Below are 5974 nucleotides of genomic sequence, written 5' to 3' on the forward strand. Positions count from 1 at the left end.
AGGGGTCACTCGCGACGGGCCTGCGGGAAGCGGTGCCCGGCCGGGCCTCTGGGCTCCGGGCAGGTGCGGTGACCCGTCATGGGGCGGCTTAGGCCCGAAGCCTAATGACTTCCCATGGAAAGGTTCTCTCCAAAAGGGTAGAGTCTAAGAAGTCTAGCTGTACTTAAAAGACAGCACTTACTTGAGTCCAACTTCCTCTTGAGAAATGAAGAGGAAATACATTATTTGAAAAAAGGTTAAGGCAAATCCTTTATAAAACAGGTGGAAGGTTGTGTAGAAAGAAGCGAAGCCAAACTATGGGTGCTCTGAGCCTGTTGGTTTGTAAGAGAAATGGTTGGTGCGTGATCTTGGTGCACCTTTTCTCCTCCTGGCTTCACTGGTAATTTTAGTTATGGTCTTTCTCTCTTTATCCCAAACATTTTTTTCCTAACTTTTAAAACAAAATATTAATGGGTCAGCTAATAGCTGCAAGAATAAAAAAAACGCACCGTATTTCCTTAGCTTTTAAGTTGTGGATATGTGAAATTAAGCAGAAAGATTACGTGATACAAATAATTTTGATAATATTTACTATCGCGTGCAAACAAATGAAGACCAATATAAGGGGGACAGGTATTTAGTTATGTTTTTTATTATACTATCACATATACAAATAAAAATGCAGCTTAGGATTCTGAGGCCTTTTAAGTCAATAGTTTTAAAATAATTTCAAGAAAGCCTTTTATCTCATACATGTGAGAAACATTTTATACATGTCACCTTCTCCTATGCCTACTGATGTCAATAGCACAACTCTTTCTTCATTCAGTGGGACCCATGACAGGAAGATAATTCTGAAAAAAAGCAAAATTTATGAGCAAAGTTGCAGTGAAATTACATCTTTCATTACGAATATTTTAGAAATCTACTAGACTTCCACACAGCTAAGAGCCAAGAGAGGTAGCTTTGCAGCGGTAGAATTTGGCCTGTGCAGTATCAGACACTTGTAAGAATGTGGCTTTCTTTGAAGAAAATCAGCAATTCTCTGGAGTTCTCTGCTGCAATGAAATTTGTGTATTACAAAAAAAAATCACACTGAAAAAAAATGATTAGTTTTCTACTAAAACAGTTCAAGAATAAGGCAAGTTAGTATTTTTGCTATGCAAATATGCAGCTCTTCCGTCCATTTGCATGCATTATTCTTTTTCACCTTGGTTTTGGTGTATAGAAAACTTTGATTATGATTTTCAGTAGATTACAGTCAATGCAACTCAGCTTAGAAAAAATACATGTATAAGATATGCGTAGAGTCCCAGAATTAATAAAATTGCACAAAAAGTGCTATCACCTTGATAACAATGAGCCATTGTTTTAAAACAGAGGATCCAAAAGATTTTTTTTATACAAAACTTAGATATTTTATATTTTAAACATGGTTAAAACAGAGAATTGGGGCCAAAAGCACTGCAAAAATGGAATAGCAGGGCGAAGGGTGATCATTCCCTAATAAGGTTTGCACGTATGCCTAAGTTTTGCCAAAAAATCCATTTGAAAGTGTTTCCAATTTAAGAGTTAAAATACTTTTTTAATTGTAAATTAAATTTACAATTAAAAACATGAACATGACATCCAAATTATTTGTCTTTATTCAATTAAACATGCTGAAATCAAGAACAATAGGTATAAATATAGTATTTGATTTAAGTTTTAAATTGGAGAGCTGTTAAATGTCTCACTAAAGTATCAAAAAAGTTACGGTAACATATATACAATCAAAGGTAATAATAATTCACATTCAACAACTTTAATGTTGTGTCCTTGAATCTTTCTTAAAACAAAAAGAAGCTAATAACTTTATAATCATTGTATATTCTTTGTATAAAATGTGGATCTAGTTATTCTCACCTATGAATAACCCTAGACTGCTTCAGTAGGACAAGGTACCAGTTCAATGAAAGCCAGGCTGGATCAAAGACCTAAAAGGAATACATAGCATAGAATATATACAATTACAATGGCTGGCCCAGGATACAATTTTAAAAGCTACAGAAGTAACTTATAGCAAAAAACCCTTATAGTGATAAGTAATACACCTAATTACCATATCCTTAGAATAGATGTAATATAAATTTCATTGCTCACTTAAAAGTTCTAAAGTTAACAGCATAAACTTGAAGTTGAGTAATTAAGTAATCCTTATATAGACACTTATTAAAGTATTTATACATATTATCTTAAATCTACATCTATCATTTTGCCAATTAAAATTAGGACTTTAATTGCAATTAAGTAATTTAATTGCCAATTGAACAGCAAAATTGCTAAGTGACTAATTTTAATGCCTATTTTAATTACCAATCATGACTGGGGAGGGAGCTAATCAAGCAGTATCAGAGTAATGATGTGAAAAAAAAATGGAGAACAAACATTCAGGGCTACACGCGTTAAAAAAGAAACCTAAATTAAATAAATGCAAACACAATTTTATAAATGTGGTGAAATGCTGTATTTTGGTATCCAAATACAGGAGCCCAAAGAACACATTTAATTAAAACAACTGTCAATCTTCTTTTAAAGTATTAACTATGAAGTGCACTTTTATATTATATTTACATATTGCCCTCACTAAAAGATAAACTAAAAACTGAATATGAATGTGAAGTTATGTAAGTAATTGTAATTTGACAGGATGAACTATTCTAGATAAGCAGCAACTTGTCAGTTGAGTAATAAAAATGAATTCTCAAAGTGCAAGATGGGAGGAACTCTGCAATGTTATACACAAAAATGTACTGAACTATTATATTACAGAGTCATTATATCTAGCTTCCTTGTTCGAAAAAGTTTCAGTCATTTATTGCCAAGGCCTTTACATTAAAATGAAATATAGAAGTGTTAAATATTTTAAAATATCAGTGTGAAGATAAACAAGTAGCTATGATTGCAATGCAATCAGATGTCACTATAAGGAAACTAATGTATTTAAAATCCACAATATATGGTGTTGAAATTCTTTAACTTCTTTATCCTTTCCTGCCCATACAAAATTTTATACACACACACATAGATACACTCACACACGCATATATGTACATGTATACATCACTGTACAATTGGTGTTCCATTCAACTCTCAATTTAAGAGGTATGTGAATAGGGAACTCTTTTTGGCACTAAGTCTGAATTTTAGAAGGCATATATCTAAACATAATTTAAAACCATTCCCTCTTCAGTTCATTAGAACAACACTGACATATGTTGTATATGACTGGTTTTGGAAGTCAGCCACTTCATAGGCCTGCAGCCCTTCTTACACTGTCAAGATTTTCCGCTGACTTCAATGGGGAGCTTTCTTTGCTTAGTAAAGACTACAGGGTTAAGTCAAAAAGGTTACCATGGATGTTAACTAGGATTCCACAATGTTCATTCTATACAATTCATAAGTGGGATGCAAAAAGAAGTAAAATTAGTCTAGAGTAAAAGGACAAAAAATCAGAACTATAGAAGAATACCGCCTATAGAAGAATATGCATTTTTTTTTAATGAAAATGGGTATAAAAGGTTAATTTGGTTTTTGTTTTTTTGTTGTTTTGGGGGGGAGGTTAAAGCTCTGCACCCAGAAGTCATGGATATTAAGTAGGGAGATCATGTAAGAATCAAGTACACTAGAGCTGAGGATTAACTGTAGGATTTATGACAACAATAGTTTTATAAAAAAGACACTGATCCATTCATAACATACTTACACTTGCATGTCTAAATATTAATCCAACATAAACCCTCTTTAAAAAACCCACAAAATCACAGAAAAATACCTTGTTAAAAGGTATGCTGATCAATTTTAAAAGATTAGAACTTTTTTGTTGTTGCAAAGTGTTAGTTTTGAGGTTTACATTATTTGTATCCCTGTTGGCAATAGGAATATGCTTGAAGCAATATTTTACTTCACATATAGGCAACTCAGACTTCACTTCCACATGTCTTAATGGAGAGGCCCTTGAGGCAGGGCTTAAATTACACTTTGACTTTTTGGTGGGGTCTGAAACAAATATTGGGCTGCCCATCATGATGCCCTAACAGAATCAGACACCCTTCCTCCCCCTCCCCCCCCCCTGCTTTCCAGGTTATGACTCTCAAATCTTACACAGGTGCTTTTGTTTCTTATGGGAGGGCTCAGTCCCCCTGAGCTCCCTCATAAGTCAAACCCTGCCTTGAGGTACAAGAAAATGGGGCTCAATACTATGTTCCTGACACCAATGAAAACCGGCTCAGGCCCATTTAACAGAACAAGAGCTTTGTTTTTCTGGTCAGCTACGTGGAGACAAAGGAAAACCTCATACCGTCAGTAGGATTTTGCATGGTATACGTATATAATATATTAATTAAACCAGGTGCCTGTTTCTTGTTCAGGGAAGGTCATGTATTTTTCTGTACGTTTTGAGAGCGAAAGGTCATCTTTTAACATATTGAACAGTTTTTAATAACTTGAGGTTTATCTTACAGATGAAGGACATGGAATGTGCACACACACACACACACACACACACACACACAATGTGTGTGCATGTGCATATGTGTACACACTATTATTTTTAGAAGTACCAACTACAGGCCAAGGCCCCAGGGCACACCAAGCACAATGAAGAGACAATCCCTGTCTTCATAGTAGCAACTAGAAGCCAGGGCCCCAGGGCACATCAAACGCAATGAAGAGGCAGTCTCCATCTCCAAAGACCTTACAGTGTGTATTTGTTACTAATATGCAAGCAGAATAACTTCATTTAAGATAAAACTGTGTCACTGACAACCCAACATAAGAAAGAATGGCAACAGGTCCATGATACTTCTTGGTTTCTGTCCTTGAACAATTATTAATTTTCTTTCCATCTTGAATAACATTTCAGATAAAAAGATAGCAGCACATTACATGTTCAAATTAGTGTCCTTCAAAAATTAATCATCAGGGTGAGTGTAGAAATCAAGGGATAAATACTTTTGAGTTTTACGGGTGCAAAACCTTCCTTTGGGATCTGATCATGCTTCAAAAGGTTAAAATCATAACACTGAAGCAGATTACAAAGCTAGTGAATTTACAAAGTCTCGCTGGGCCCAATCAGATAACCTTTTGAAAGCAATGGGTGACCTTCTACTGACTTGTAATAGAGCCCCAATAAATGCACAAGTTATTGCACATTCAAGACATATTGAACAATCATTGGGCAAAATCAACCAATAATGCATACATACATACCTGTTTCCTTAAGAACAGTTAGTTTTCTGCACATTCAAATTTCTGTAAATGTGTGTGTGTGTGGGGGGGGGGAATTAATAGGCCTTCTTATGTCAAAAAGTCTTAGTTCATAAAAAGTCAAACAACTGAACTTATGGTTGAAAATATAAAACATGTTGGAAACTGCTAAAAGGCAATTAATTTTACCCCCAATTATTTTTCTGAAGTAGTCTAAAGCTTAGTCTTTATATGCTGCTCCCCCCTGTCCCTATTCCTAGTCCCTAAAAGAAATATGCAGTGCAGATCAAGATAGTTTTGCTCAAAATCAGAATATTTCACACTGGCGTTGGGACTTTTTGTAGCTACAGTCACTTGTTGTAGTGAGGACAGCGGAGCCTGCACCGTCCCTTGTCATTCGGAGAGAGCAGGCCGGGTCACGCCTCAGCGTCGGGCAGATGTGACAGCTGTCAGGATCCTATAAATGCAAAGAGATGTTTATCCTAGCTGAAGCCTAGCCCCGTTTGGTCACACGCTCACTGGATTAAAAACAAAACAACAAAACCCGGTGAGATCCATTTCCCATTTTATTGTTACATAGCATCAGGTCAAGGCATATAAATCGTAGCAGGCGATTCATCTTCCTGTTCCGAGAGTCATTACATTTTCCCCCGGAATATATGTGATTGATATTCTCGGAGGTGAGGGGCTAAACGGCCCAGATGGCAACGTGTTGCATCCCATATGCTATCTGCCCATCCGTGCTTAA

The 5974-nt window shown here is 35.8% G+C and overlaps 1 long non-coding RNA gene across 1 annotated transcript; it reads right to left on the minus strand.

Annotated features, from left to right (window-relative positions):
* Nucleotides 1–615: 615 nt before the first annotated feature.
* On the minus strand, nucleotides 616–5948 carry LOC102374315. The gene is made up of 3 exons (XR_324043.3): nucleotides 5230–5948; nucleotides 1885–1955; nucleotides 616–833 (listed from the first exon to the last, which is right to left on the minus strand). It is a non-coding gene; the product is annotated as an uncharacterized LOC102374315 (long non-coding RNA).
* Between the last annotated feature and the right edge of the window lie 26 nt (nucleotides 5949–5974).

This window comes from Alligator sinensis, unplaced genomic scaffold (assembly GCF_000455745.1).
Source record: "Alligator sinensis unplaced genomic scaffold, ASM45574v1 scaffold788_1, whole genome shotgun sequence".
NCBI lineage: Eukaryota > Metazoa > Chordata > Crocodylia > Alligatoridae > Alligator > Alligator sinensis.